Genomic DNA, 15692 nt, shown 5'->3' with positions numbered 1-15692 from the left:
CAATATGAATTAGTTTTTAAGTCAGCTTTCAAAAAACCAGCTATGAGCTAGTGTCTTAAAACAAAAGTACGTTTTGGTAAGACAAGAAAGGGAATATAGGATAGGATCTAAAAACAGGGATCATGTCTTGAGGCATCTGGGTGGCTCAAGCATCGACTCTTGGTTCTGGCTCAGGTTATGATCCCATGGTTCATGAGTTCAATCCCCACATCAGACTCTGTGCTGATGGCATGGAGCCTGCTTGGGATTCTGTCTCCCTCTCCCTGTGCCCCTCCCCTGCTCACTCTCTATCTATCTGTCTCTCTCAAAAATAAATAAATAAGTAAATAAATAAATAAATAAACAAACAAACATTAAAAAAATTTTTAAACAGGGATCATGTCCAAACCCTCCAATTCTTTGAAGGATTAGAAAGGCAAGCAAGGTTCCTCTGAATTCTCTTACTAAACAAATAGCCAGCAGGCCAGCATATCCCTTCACATTTTAGCCACAGACTTGCTTCCCAGATGAAGAGTCTTTACACAATTACAAGGCAAACATGTAATGTAAATTTTCACATTCACCCTAAAACAGGAGCTTCGATGTCCTTTAGTCCATAGACATTTATTGAGAACCTATTATGTGCCAGGTACCCAATTAGGTATTTTTCAAGATGGTAGCATCATTCAGCATCACAAAGCCAGTGAGACTCACATGGAACGTGAGACTCGAAGCAGCTAAGTTTCTTGCCCAAGTTCACAAACTAGTTAGCGGGAAGTGCAATCAGGACTTAAACCCAAAGAATATCTGGCTCCAGCTCTCAAGAAGCTCTCTGTATAATCAAACAGACAGTTATGTAAATAAATGATTGCTCAGATACTGCATCTATAGATTCATATTGACAGCTCTCCTAATTTAATCAGAGCTTTCTTCACCATGCTGGAGAGAAGCACGGAAAACGGAAAGGAGAGCAGGCAACAACCAGGAAATCTAGTACACACTTAAGACAGGCAAGTGCCGGCTGCCATCCTATAGAGAAAACTGAATGTACATTTCCTTCACGTCCTATACATTCGAAGTACTGTCACCTAACAGGCAGCTGTACTGAAGTATGCTCACGACACCTGCTCTTAAGATGACTTGCCAGAGAACAACTTTCGAGACTTCACCCTTAAATATCTCCAAGGCTTCTGCTAATGCCGTGGTCCTAAAAATGCTAAAAAGACATTAAATCATGTTTATGTCAATGGCAGCTCTTAAGGCCTTGGTTAATTTTTTTCACGGCAGCAAAGGGAAAGAAACAGGACCTGCATTTGGCACCAATATACTCCTGGCTCCCTTACTGTGCCAACGAGCCTGACTTGAAGCATTTGTAGTGGCTTTCAGCTGCCGCAGACCACCTCTCTGCGGCTCAGCAGATGGTTTAGAGCAGTAGCAAAAGCAGCAGAGGCCATTTTAGGCTCCAGGAAATGTAGCAGGTGTTCCAGGTTCTGAAGAAAATTATGCCCAACTTTGCCTTTCATCGCTTCTTTTTTTTCTTGACGTACGAGAGATTTTCTCCCTGTCTGTTGCCTCTGTCTACACCTAACATGGCAGTAGGGTACGTCAGTGACCTCGAGAAAAGGTTATAAGTGTGCGAGGATAATTAAGGAAAATACTTCTGGGTATCTGATGCAGAATGCTATCTGTTAAGACATTTTTCTACTTGGGGCTTACGGTATTTCCTCCTGTGAATGCACAATGTCACCTTCTCAGGAATCCAGAATTTGACCTGGGAGGAATCACCTAGGATTTGAGATAAGAAGTATTTTAATGAGCAATACAGGAAAGTTTGGGAAAGTGATTTAAAAAAAAAAAAACTTTAATTATTTTTGAGAAAGAGAGAGCGTGAACGGGGGATGGGCAGAGAGAGAGAGAGAGAGAGAGAGAGAGAGACACAGAATCTGAAGCAGGCTCCAGGCTCTGAGCTGTCAACGCTGAGTCCGATGCGGGGCTTGAATTCACGAACCTCGAGATCATGACCTGAGCCGAAGTTGGACAATTAACTGACTGAGCCACCCAGGCACCCCGAAGGTAATTTTAAAGAAATCAGAGACAGAATTAAGTTCCTGTAACTAGTGTTCAGGGTTTTTGAACTGGCACCTCTTCTCTATGGGTTTTTGTGCTCAACCAAGAGGAACTGTTTTCACACTACTGTCTCCTGGGTTTCCTCCTTCTTTTCAGGCCACTCCTTCCCAGGGTCCTCATGCTCCTGCCCTTCGATAATTTTAATATTGCACAGGGTCCCACTGTTGGGCCTCAGTGCTTGGCGTTCTATGAATTCTCCCTGGGTGATATCATCTAAACCTCCGGCTTCAACTTCGATCCATATGCGGACGCCGGCTAGGGCAGTCTTTGTTCCAGATCTACATAACCAGCCAACTCAAATCAGTGAATTCCAAGTTTAGCCAGCACCTTCTCGTCCCACTCCCCACACCAAATCTAACTTTGTTTCCAGATTCACTGTCTAAGGGAGGATCTAAGGGTGGAACGCCACCTTCCACCCAGTTCTCCAAGCCAGAAACCTGGGAGACTATAACTTTTCCTCCCTTCACCCCAAACTAAAATGTCACCAATGTTTGTCACTTTTTCCATAGTACTATCTCTCAAAAAAGGTTTTTGTACTTTTCATGTCTATTGCTATTGCTCAGGCCCTCCCCACTTCTTGCCTCCTTTCCACTTGCCTTTCCACTTGCCTCCCTGTTTTGTTCCCTTTTTATCTAAAAGATGATCCAAACATGTTACTTTCCTACCTCTCTTTCACAATTTCCCATAACCATCATAATCCAGCCCCAGCCAACTTCTCTTCCTTCATCTCTTAACGTTAATGAGCTCTGTACTGAAGCCACAATGAACTACTTGGAGTTCCCCTCAAATTCTAATTCATCATATACTCCCATGTTATATTTCTTTTGTCTAGAATTGGGTATCTCTCCTCTCGGTAGCCTCACCATTCTAGGAGTTCAAGCATCACAGCCATTAACTCTACATACTGAGAGAAGATTGAATAGCAAATTGCTCAACCATGTGGGTCCTGGGGGCAGGCAGATTCTAGTTTAATTTGTGTCTTATACTAGTTGTTTGATCTTGAGCAAGTGTCCTCACCCTCTGTCTATGCCTCTGTGTTTCTCATCCACAAAGTGGAATTAATGATAGTTCTTATAGTTTGGTATTGTGAAGCTGAAATGACATGATGTGTAAAATGCTTGGAACAAAGCCTGGCATATTCAGAGTGCACAGTAAGCTGTTGTTATGGCCATTATTGTAATGATTGGTTACGACTCTTTGGTGAGCTCCTTGAAGGCCAGGCACGTGACCTTCACCTCCATACCACCATGCCAGGTGCTTACTCACAGATGTTCCTGTGAACAGGTTAAAATGGTTGTGAAAGTCATCGAGGATATTCAAAACTCAAAACTCTTTACAAGAAATATTGTTAGCTTCATCAGTTTACCACTCACTGTTTTGATAGTGGATCCTTAAAAGCCTAAGGTGTTTTTGTCATTTTTCAAAAAAGATGCTCTCAGTAAAACTGAACTGAAAAAAAAATCTAGATATGTCTCAAGCCCTCATTCATTATTTTTTTACTGTTATTGCCCAACAGCTTCCCCCAAATTTCCCAAGTTAACGTATTATGTGTTGTTGCATCATTTTTCTTACAATTTATTTTTTCAACATCTATCATGTGCTCTGTTTACTAAATACCTCATTATGGAAAATAGCCTTCCCTTCTAATCAGTCTTTACAAAGCACATAGATTGGATATTGCATACGAGGACATGGGGAAGAGAGGTATTTGAGGATGATGAACTTCCTCTGTAAAGGTGCCCAGCCTCAGCTTCCAAAATTATAACGCAAGACCACATAAAATAATAGCACCAGTTCCCTACTGATAACATACGGTATACAATAATAAAAATAACAGTAAATGCCTCATACACAGCCATGCATGTAGCAGTAAATGTTAACTGAAATCAAATCTAGAACCCTGGCCCCTCTGAAGGATTCTATGAAAAGTCTTATGTGCAAGTATATGACAGTAATAGCATTTGGTGCACACTGCAGAGACACCATTTATTGTCTTTAAAGAGTTTATTGCAATGGCTGAAGTCCGCTGAACCAAAGATAGGCAACAGAATACAATTTGTCTAATATTAGACTTCGGTGTATGCAATTAAGGTGATGCTGCTGCACTGTTGGTGTTTATCACATTAGCTGGAAAAGAAACAGACCTTTCCATTAAGATGTTAGATTGGATTAATCACTGATATAAAGAGCATCATAAGTAAACACCCTGTTAAAAAACAATCTATTGACTAAAACATTTATTTACTGAACAAATGCAGAGGTTCCATTATATTCCATTTTAACCTAATTAAATCTAAACTATGTAAACTAATTAGAACAGCTAGAAAAATATATTTGATTTATAAAAGGAAACATTTGACAATATTTTAATACACATCTAAATATATGTTTCTTCTCTACCCCTAAGGTAGATAATCAGTATCTTTATTTATCCACTACATATGTGAAGCTTCACCATCAGGAAACTAACCTATAGCACCATAATTAGAATGATGATAGTGGAGGGTGCCTGGGTGGCTCACTTGGGCATCCGACTTCAGCTCGGGTCACGATCTCACAGTCAGTGAGTTCAAGCCCCGCGTCAGTCTCTGTGCTGACAGCTCAGAACCTGGAGCCTGCTTCAGATTCTGTCTCCCTCTCTCTCTACCCCTCACTTGCTCACGCTCTGTCTCACTCTCCAAAATAAAATAAAAACATTAAAAAAAAATTTTTTTAAAGAATGATGATAGTGGGCTAGTGGATGACATTCAAGAGAGTTGATCAATCATATTTCATGATTGCTACAGTTCTTCATGTTTTAATGCTTCTATTGCCTTTCCCTAAAAGACCTCAACTAGAAAACTCTTAGTCATTGTTCAATACTCAATTCAACTCTTACAGCCTCTGAAACTTCTCCAACTGACTAAAGCTGTGTTAGTAACTTTTTTTCCTTTTGTATTGCCTTTTTCTGTAGCTGAGTTAGTGACCACTGAAACATTTTGTTTCTATTTCAACTGCAGTACTTATCACATCACACTATCATATACTGATTTGTCTCTCAAACTGGCATACTTTGCCTAGTACAATACAGAATGCCAACCACACAATGGACATGCAATTGATATTTATGAATGAATAAATAAATGCAGGAATCAATCACTTATCGGGATTTGTAAAAGAATAGACTTTAATTTTTTTAGAGTAGTTTTTGGTTTGCAGCAAAATTGAGTGGAAAGTACAGAGAATTCCTGTGTATGTACTCCCCATCTTCACCCACCTCCCCCACATTCAACATCCTATACACCACAGTGGTACATCAGTTGCAATCAATGAACCTACATGAGCACAGCATTATCACCCAAAGTTCATAATTTACATTAGGTTTATCATTGGTGTTGTGTATTCCATGGGTTTGGACAAATGGATAATTACATGTATCCATCACTGCAGCATCATACAGAATAGTTTTACTGCCCCCAAATCCTGTGTCCCACCTATTCATCTATTCATCCCTCCTTATCTCTCCCACTTCTTCCAGTACCACTGATCTTTTTGCATCTTTTTCCAGAACGTCACATAGTTGGAATCACACAGTGTGTAGCCTTGTCACATTGGCTTCTTTCACTTAGTAATGTGCATTTAAAATTTCTCCATGCCTTCTCATGGCTTGATAACTCCTTTCTTTTTAGCACTGAATAATAATCCATTGTCTGGATGTACCACTGTTTATTCATTCACTTACTGAAGAATATCTTAGTTACTTCCAAGTTTTAGCAATTATAAATAAATTACAAATTATAAATTTAGCAATTATAAATATAGCTTCTATAAATTTGTGTGTGTGTGGACATAAGTTTTCAATATACTTGGGTAAATACCAGGGAGTGTCATTGCTTGATCATATAGTAAGAGTGTGTTTAGTTTGGTAAGAAAACACCAAACTGCCCTCCAAAGTGTCTGTACCATTTTGCATTCTTACCAGCAATGAATGAGAGTCTTTGTTATTTCACATCTTGCCAGCATTCGGTGTTGTCGGGATTTTGGATTTTGGCCATTCTAAAAGGTATTTAGTGGTATCTCACCAGTGGTTTACTTTGCAATTCCCTAATGACATATGATGTGGAGCATCTTCTCATACACTTACTTGCCATCTGTATATCTTCTTTGGTGAGATGTCTATTTAGGTTTTTTGCCCATTTTTAATTAGGTTTTCCATTTTATTGTTGTTGAATTTTATTGTTGTTCCTTGTATACTATGAGTAACAGTTCTTTATCAGATATGTCTTCTACAAATATTTTCTTCCAGTCTGTGGTTTGTCTTCTCATTCCCTTAACTCATTAGGTTTTTATCTAATTCTATAATACTTTGCATACTTCCTGAAATATAGTCTCACAATTGAGGACTTCGAGGCTGTTCCATTCTAATGTTTCATACTAGGCTCTACAATCAAATCAGTATTCCATAATCAAACAGTTCTCAACAAGAAGCACCTGCAAGTTAATTAAAATACATTGTCTAGGCCAAACACGTACAGCATCTGATATGGTTGGTCTGGAACGCAATCAGAAGTCTTCATTTTTAAAAATCACTACAGGTGTTTCCAAATCAAGTGGCTTTCAAAGAAAACTTCCAACAGGACACATCTCCTCCTAACTAGGAGGTGACACGGGGCAGGAAGAATATGCAAAGGCTGCAGGTGAGCCAGGAACACCTTACAGCGCTCTCATTCTAGTAACTTATTTAATTATCTTTTTCATCTTTCACAGGTTCATGGTCTTCTATAGTCTGAGACTGCAGTTCATTATGTGCTTCTCAAACCTTATAACAACAGATTACATGCTTGCTATGACATTGATAGCCTGCCATAACGATTAATTAAGTCTATCTTTCTCCTTGGATCTCTGACCTCAGGTCAGACCCATACATACTTACTGAGCCTCTACCATGTATCTGACATTGTGCAAGATGCTGAGGACTCAAAGAGAAAAACAGGGTCTATATCTCATGGTGTATCCAATCCAGACATGTTTTTCTGGTCTTCACTCACCATCCATTTGTCTCACTTCAGGCTGACTTGTTCCTTTTTAAATTGTAAATTCCTCCAGAGTGGAAAGCACAGCTTATGTAATATGCTTCATAGTGCCTTCACTTACTTGACTCTTTTGAGAGAATTAACAATATAGATGAGTTTAAATAAATAATAAAACAAACACTTATGATTCCACCATCTAGAATTAATTACTAGTACTTTGTTACTTTTCATTCAAGATTTCATGACTAAAGGACAGAAAATACTACAAATAAAATTGGAGTTTTTTCTGAAAATCTCCCCCAGCCCCATTCCTTTCCTAATATCCTACTTTCTAATCTTACCCAATCAATACCAAAAGTTTGGTATATAACCTTCCAATCTATTTGTGTATTTTTTTAACTTTTTTTAACGTTTATTTATTTTTGAGACAGAGAGAGACAGAGCATGAATGGGGGAGGGCCAGAGAGAGAGGGAGACACAGAATCTGAAATAGGCTCCAGGCTCTGAGCTGTCAGCACAGAGCCCGACGTGGGGCTGGAACTCATAGAGCGCGAGATCATGACCTGAGCCGACGTCGGACGCTTAACCGACTGAGCCACCCAGGCACCCCATATTTGTGTTATTTTTTAATACAGTCCATAAACAATTACATATAATATATACAAATACTGCAATTCTGTATATTTAAAATGGACACAAGTGCCACATTATAGATGTACTTATGTATTTATCTCACCTTGTTCCACAAAGGAGCTTAGATGACACCTGAAGTTATATATTGAATTTAAAATTATGTGTTGAATTTTTTTTTAATCTGTAACCTTATTCTTTTCTAATGGGTAACCCTACTGGCATTGGATATACAAAAATCTCAGCTAAAAATATATGGATGTTATTGTAGTGATTTTTCACTAGAAAAATCTAGAGTGTGGTTTTCCAGATTCTTTCAACACGATTCCAAATTATTTCTGTCTCCTCATCAGTGTTGTAATTAAACTTAAAGATTCACATCTGAAAACTGCACCAAGATCTCCTGTAAAATGTTATATATTTTTTAAAAAAGTTATGTCCCAAATACCAGCCAGAAATTATAAGTGAAGCAACGTAATCCTTTAAAGGATAAAATTTGCATAAGAAAACAAATGTTTGTGGAGCAAATGTAATAAAGATAATTATTGGCATAGTTCAACGTAAAAAGAAATACACAAAACTACAATTTGCATCTCTATCAACTTTATAATTTGCACTGTACTTTCATATCTATTACCTTAATCCATCTACAATACTAATCAAAAGCAGTGGAGAACATATCAAAGCAGCCACAGCTTTTACCTGGTTGCTTGCAGCTCAGCATCCACAAGCCTACTGGGCTCCCTTCCCATCCGATGTAGCTACATTTGAGCTTATTAGCTATGTAGTTGGAGATGCTATTACTCCCCCTGATGATTTCTTTCTACACAAGTTAATCAAGCACAGCATATGGGATGTAATCAAAATACATCTTTACTTGTGACTCCCACTGCCCCTTTAAAATTTATTCAGTAGTGAAAGATTGTTTTCCCTGACCCTAGATTAAAAATCTGTAGGACCCATGGCTTTCAACAGTTGTAAAACCATTTTAAATTCAAAGCACAGTCTAGGTTCAAAAATTAGAACATCCTGTCTCATTAGTGATCAATACACTGAACTTAATTTAAAATGGGATTGTCTCCCCCTCCTGCAGCCCTGATGGTATCGGGTCTTGGAGAAAGGAGAATACTAGGGTTTCTCTCCCTTTCTCTAAACCTCCTCCCCCAGCACGTTAACCTTGATTTCATGTCTCCTCACCATTGTGGCACAAAAAGGAAGAAAAGATAAATGAATAACAAAAAGACTTATTAGACATTTGGAGTGGGTAAAAAAGATGTAGTGTATATATACACACAATGGAATATTACCCAGCCATCAAGAAGAATGCAATCTTGCCATTTGCAATAATGTCAAGGGAGCTAGACAGTATTCTGCTAAGTGAAATCAGTCAGCCAGAGAAAGAGAAAGACCATATGATTTCACTCATACGTGGAATTTAAGAAGCAAAACAAATGAACATAGAGGGGAAAAAAGAGAGGCAAACCAAGAAACAGACTCTTAACCATAGAGAACAATCTGAGGTTATTGGAGGGGAGGTGGACGGGGAGATGGATTAAGTGGGTGATGGGCATGAAGGAGGGCACTGGTGATGAGCACCGGATGACGTATGGAAGCATGAATCACTAAATTCTACACCTGAAACGAATACTGCCCTGTACGTTAACTAGCTGGCATTTAAATAAAAACTTGGAAAACACAATGGGTATTTAGAGCTCTAAACACAGAAAGAAAAGAAAAGACTGGAACTGGCAATGTCATAACTGAGTTTTGTGGCATCTGGATCTGCAGTGTGTAAAACTGCATCATGGGGCACTTTTGTTTACTGGGAAATCCTAGTTAATCTTCACAGGGAGACGTGACAAAATCATTCATCGTCAGGGTTAGTTACACCAGCTATCTGTGCAAAGCAAAGGAAAGAATGATGCAGCAATGCTATAAAAAATCCTCCTGTGTCTCACACCTGCTCTTACTAAGCCTTTTCTTTGGCACATCTTTCTTTCTACATGGATGTCTGAAGTGCCCTCTGCTCAGAAGTAAATGACCTTTGTTCCATGCTATTTCCAGGATTTTCGCAAACTGAAAGAATCATTTTTGATCAATCCATCCATTACCACCTACAATACCAAAATCCAGCATAGGCTGGAAAACCAGACTGCCTAAAGTTCAAATCACAGCTTTTCTGCTTACTAATCAAATGACACCAGGCAAGTTCCTTAAATTCTCAGTGCCACGGTCTGCTATCTGTAAAATAGGGAGGATGATAATAGTATCTGCCACAGAAGCCTGTTTTGAGGATTAAACGATTTAACACATGTGCATGGCGTATATTGCCAGTAGACATCAGCTCATATCAACTGGGCTGAGCCACTGCAACAGAATGGATAAATAGCCACTCATGGATCATTTCTTAACGCTACATTTCCTTAGAGGATGTTGGTTAGAAATGAAATGTTTTAAAATCCCATTAGAGGGGCGCCTGGGTGGCGCAGTCGGTTAAGCGTCCGACTTCAGCCAGGTCACGATCTCGCGGTCTGTGAGTTCGAGCCCCGCGTCGGGCTCTGGGCTGATGGCTCGGAGCCTGGAGCCTGTTTCTGATTCTGTGTCTCCCTCTCTCTCTGCCCCTCCCCCGTTCATGCTCTGTCTCTCTCTGTCCCAAAAATAAATAAACGTTGAAAAAAAAATTTTTTTAAATCCCATTAGAATTATTTCATTTTTTTTCTACTTCCAGCAATTAAATTCCTGTTTAATAGATAGATGATTTTGCCTTTAGAGTTTTAACCCGGTTGCTTAAATAAAGCGGAAAAATGATTTTTTTTTAATTGTTTTCACATTTTTATTTATTTTTGAAAAACAGAGACAGAGCACAAGCAGGGGAGGGGCAGAGAGAGGGAGACACAGACTCAGACGCAGGCTCCAGGCTCTGAGCGGTCAGTCAGCACAGAGCGCTCGAACCCACTAACTGTGAGATCTTAATCTGAGCCAAAGTCAGACACGTAACCAACTGAGCCACGCACCTAGGTGCCCCAAGAGGAAACGAGATTTTTAAAGAATTATGAAAATAATAGGGTTGAACTGTGCTAATACCTTTATTAGTTAACTACAAAAGACACGTGCTTATTTGGATCATGTGATCACAACCACTTACTTTTTGGCAGAATGCCCTAATTTCAAGGTAAAGTATGTAAAGGAAATAAGGAGAATTTGGGGTGTTGGGCATTTGCATGAAGTCTATATAATGGGGATATTACAGCAGTAGCAAACAATTCAGTAAAGCAATAAAGCTGACTACACAAACTTGAAATTACTGTGACATACGTGAGAATATTAAAGTATATCCAAATCAGTTAGTGGCTATTATGTCACATTCTTCATAGTGCTGGTTGTTCAAAATCATTTTGCTTCTTCACTGGAAAAGTCTGTATGAATTTATCATTGAAGGTTGACCAGAAGAACAATTCCCTGGTGCAATGTTTTAACCACCTTGCAACATGCATATGCATGAGAAGTATATGACATAATTTTTACAAGTGTACGTTTACCTAAACTGCCAAAATGTATTCTTAAAATATTCTCATTCAAAAAATGTGTTGCTCTCACTATGGTAATTTTTTTTAAAGCTTTTCTGCCCCCATCTCCTATATACATTTCACAAATCAGTGGAATGGACCACAGGTACTTAATTAACATCATCAGTGTCTATCTAGATCACCAAACTGTATCCTGAAAGGTTTGTGCAGCCTTTTGCATTAAATTATAACTTATACAGGAAAATGTTTTTTCAAAAGTCATCACAGTTTCAATTCAATTCCATTACAGGGTTTTTTTGCTGACCGTTAAAGAGGGGGAAAATCACCCCACTGAAAACAACAAACATAGACTTTGATTGCTGGTTACAATGCGAATAAATGATCCCCGCCCTCATGGTCACTTTGCATAAAGCTTCCTCCAAAAGATCTGGTCTAGTGTCTCAACATAAGAAATTCAGTGGCAAAATGTTTAAAGGCATTAATTCCCATAATATTATGCTGGATAAGAAACGAGGTCCAATATCCCTAACCAAATAGTCACTGTGTAACACACACCAGATACTAAATTCAATTTTCTGCTTGAGTAAAACGGAATAATACTTTGCCTCCTGTTCCTATCTATGGCTAAGACTACCAATGCCACTCAATTAAAAAAAAAAGTTAAAACTTCAAGATAGAGATATTATTGATAATTTCAGTAATTATCATACAAGAAGTTTTAAATATCTCCAAATAGGCATCAATCAAAAAATAATCATCGCTAAAAAACAAAAAATAATAAAATAAAACAACAAACAAAAACATCTGTGATACTAACTTCCAGGCATTCAAAAGCATTCTATAGTAGACTAAGGCAACAATGTGCCCACACTAGGTTAGCTTTCAAAAAGCTTAGGATATAACCCATGAATTATAAACAAAGCAAACATAATTTTAAGCAACCAAAACCTATTATCCTTATCAGGAAAGAGTAAAATGAATCACATAAATAAAATTCCGAAACTTGCATATGCCAGCTGTAAAGTCGCAAGACTTGTATTAATAATACTCACGTCTAGCCACATGCTAATTATATTCAGACTTAATTTGGATTTCAGAAAGTGATACAGGCTGCTTCTTACCAGCGCAGATACATTTTCTTTTATTAAGACAGCACTTTTCATATTGAAAAAAAAATAGGGAATAAAGGAGTCATAGCTATCTTTGCCTTCATACACTCTAAGCTTGTTATAGGTTTTGCCTATAGCCAAAATGCAGACGCGCAGCTAATTTCGGGCCTACCAGCCTTGACAACACTCTCCTTCATAAGCAGCTGGTGATTAACCATATGGGAAAGTGTGATTGAACTCCAGATGGAGTTGACTCCTTCCTAACTCCAGACTAGTCGTTTTGGGGACAGATATCTTTAGTGCTATTGACTACTGAATCACCTATTCCTTTAAAATTAGATGACGCTGGGGGATTTGAGAGTGTTAAAGAGAAAAGAGAATTAAGATTAAGACTATGGTTCTTTTCTGTCTGCTGGGAGACAACAAAGAGAATATAAAGTTGGTTAGCACTCTCCAGCACTGACCTCACCTACTAAACACATTGATGCACCTGTTCTGGGAAGGAATTCCGAATGAGGCAGTAAATGCTCTAATACTTTCTATCTACCTTGAGAAGAATAATTTATGACCAGAGAAAGTGAAGAAGATATCAGTGATAAGATTAAACTAAGTGTTATTCTGGTCAAAATAATTAAATGTATTTTCCCTCTGGGGAACTCAGCATACATTACTCAAACTGAATGCTTTCCTAAATAATTAGTCTGTTTCTTCCAAACATTATCAGGAATGGCAAAGGCAATGAGACAGTCAAATCAAAGCAAGACAGTAGCATAACTTTTCTTCCTCCTAGAATAATCAATTTATCACATTTAAAAATGCCAATATTATAGCCCTTGAATTTAAGAGATTTTATTTTTACTTAGAATTTATATAATATTTTCTGAATAACACCATACTTTACATCCCAGGTAAATTTATAATTGCCCACAGAGTCACAGAATTTTGAAGGTACAAAAAATTTTTATGTTCATCATCTGTGATGTAACATGGCCATCCATAATTTTATAGTAAATATAATACTTCAGCTTCAGGCCAGAGCTTCATCACTATAATAACACAAAAACCATATGAGAATTTTTCTTTCACTACTAACTTTTAATTTGAAATTGGAGTAATTCTTAAAATTCTCTATTTTGGTAAAGTGGATTTTTTTTTACTTTCATCTTTCATTTTTAAAAGCATTACTAAAAACTTGTATTAAAATAAATCTACTGTGATTCAAAGCTCAAAAACTAAAGACAAATACACTTTACTTAAAGGATCTGTTCAACATGTATAATAACTCATTCATTCCCTTATTAAATCTATCTCAACCTATAGTTTTCTTTATATTATCTTTTCCTAGATGCTACATCCTTGTACTTACCTAACAGATAATCCTCATTTGTTGTTTCATCAATTTATGTAAGAGTGTAATTAATGGATTTATTATACACAATCTGATAAACAAATACCTTGCTACAACATACCTCCTATCATTGAATATACAACCACAAAGTACACACAGATAAGAAAAAACAAAAAAGATACCTCATGTCAGCTGTGCTTTCAATGATTAGTCACCTGAAATGCATCTCAGATGGAAAGAAATCAATCATATTTTTCATACAACCAATTTACCACATATTGAAATACTTAATGAAATCCATTTGTCATCTATGACTAATTATGCATTTCTATCTTGGAAAGACATATGTAAATCAAACATTTCTAAAGAACTGTGCAAACAGGCTAAGATAAATATTTACAACATATAATAAAACACAATAACAACTCATTAAATCCTGGCCCACCATAATCTAAACACTAAATAGTGCAAGTAAGTCACTCCAGTCATTAGACTAATTTATCCCTTGAAGAAATAAAAATACACATCAAAGACAACATTATTGTCAGTTTGAGCTCTCTCACAAAAAAATGACCTTGAGGAACCATTCAGAATAGCACTGCTTAGAATCAAACTCCATCAACCCACATCATACTAAATCCTACCTCTTTATTTTTCATACCTTGGTTCTCTCACCCTGAGAGACATCTCCTTCCAATACCAACTATCTAAAACTTTCAAGGATCACCTTTCCTATGAAACTTTCCATCATATTCAAGCCAATATTGACTACTTCTTTCCTTACTGCATTATCTGTGGTGACAACAGACATCCTGGTTTTCTTTTGTTGTTGTTGTTGTTGTTTTACCTTTTTCCAGCTTTACTGGGTATAATTCATGTTGCTCTTTTATCTATTTCTTATTTGTTTCTCATTATTTCAAATTAGTTTCATTATTAAATTTCTAACTTCAAATGACAAAACTAAAATACAATTCCTTGTTATGCAGCCCCCCCCAAAATACTGCTTTTTAAAGCAATTATCTGTAGTTTACAAATACAAAAAGAACTTTTTTAAGTGATATTTTACTAGCAATTCCAAAATAAATATTCCCACTTTACTCATCCAGGGCAAAACAAGAGGCTCAATAGATAAAGCTCGAGATGTTGGGGCACCTGGGTGGCTCAGTTGGTTGGGCATCCAACTCTTGATTTGGGCTTAGGTCATGGGATCAAGGCCCGTGTTGGGCTCTGTGCTGAGCATGGAGCCTGCTTAAGATTCTCTTTCTCTCTCTCTCTCTCTCTCTGCCTCTGTCCAGTACTCATGCTGTCTCTCTCTCTCTAAAAAGAAAATTAAAAATTAAAAAAAGTTAGAAATATTGCTTATTTATTTTGGTTGTTTCGTTTTGCCTTATTTTTGTCTTTGTTTTGAATCAGACCATTTTTTAAATGTTTATTTATTTTGAATACAAAATAAACAAATCAATGAATATTTATTAAATGTATTTAATTAATAAATAAACAATAAACAGTTTTAATTAATAAGTAAATATTTATTTATTTATTATTGAGCATGGAGCCCAACAAGGGGCTCAATTCCATGACCCTGGGATCATGATCTGAGTCGATATCAAGAGTCAGGTGCTTAACCAACTGAACTACCCAGGTGCCCATGCGTAAGAGCACTTAACTTCAACTCCTTTCACCACTTAATTCCATTTCTTCTAACAGAAAATGCTCATACAAACTACTAAATAAATTTCACTTTATAAGCTTTTGTACTTGGAATTCTCTGTACAGAAAAAAATAGCATGCTTTCAATGTTCTAGACTTTGGTGTCTTTTTTTTCTCCAACGAACATATTAATTTTGTCTCCTATAGTCTATTGGTCACATCATAATCAATGCATAGGATTTGAATCATGTTAAAACTAATTTTCTACAGTATCAAATCATAGGACACTGTATATATTATCCACTTAGCT

General features: G+C 37.2%; 1 pseudogene; it reads left to right on the top strand.

Moving 5' to 3' along the window:
• The first annotated feature begins 3396 nt into the window (after positions 1-3396).
• Positions 3397-15692, top strand: part of LOC123592713 — a 31031-nt pseudogene continuing 18735 nt past the window's right edge.

Source organism: Leopardus geoffroyi, chromosome D4 (assembly GCF_018350155.1).
Source record: "Leopardus geoffroyi isolate Oge1 chromosome D4, O.geoffroyi_Oge1_pat1.0, whole genome shotgun sequence".
Taxonomy (NCBI): domain Eukaryota; kingdom Metazoa; phylum Chordata; class Mammalia; order Carnivora; family Felidae; genus Leopardus; species Leopardus geoffroyi.
The sequence above is the reverse complement of the archived record's forward strand: the minus strand, read 5'-3'. Positions and strand labels throughout refer to the sequence as shown.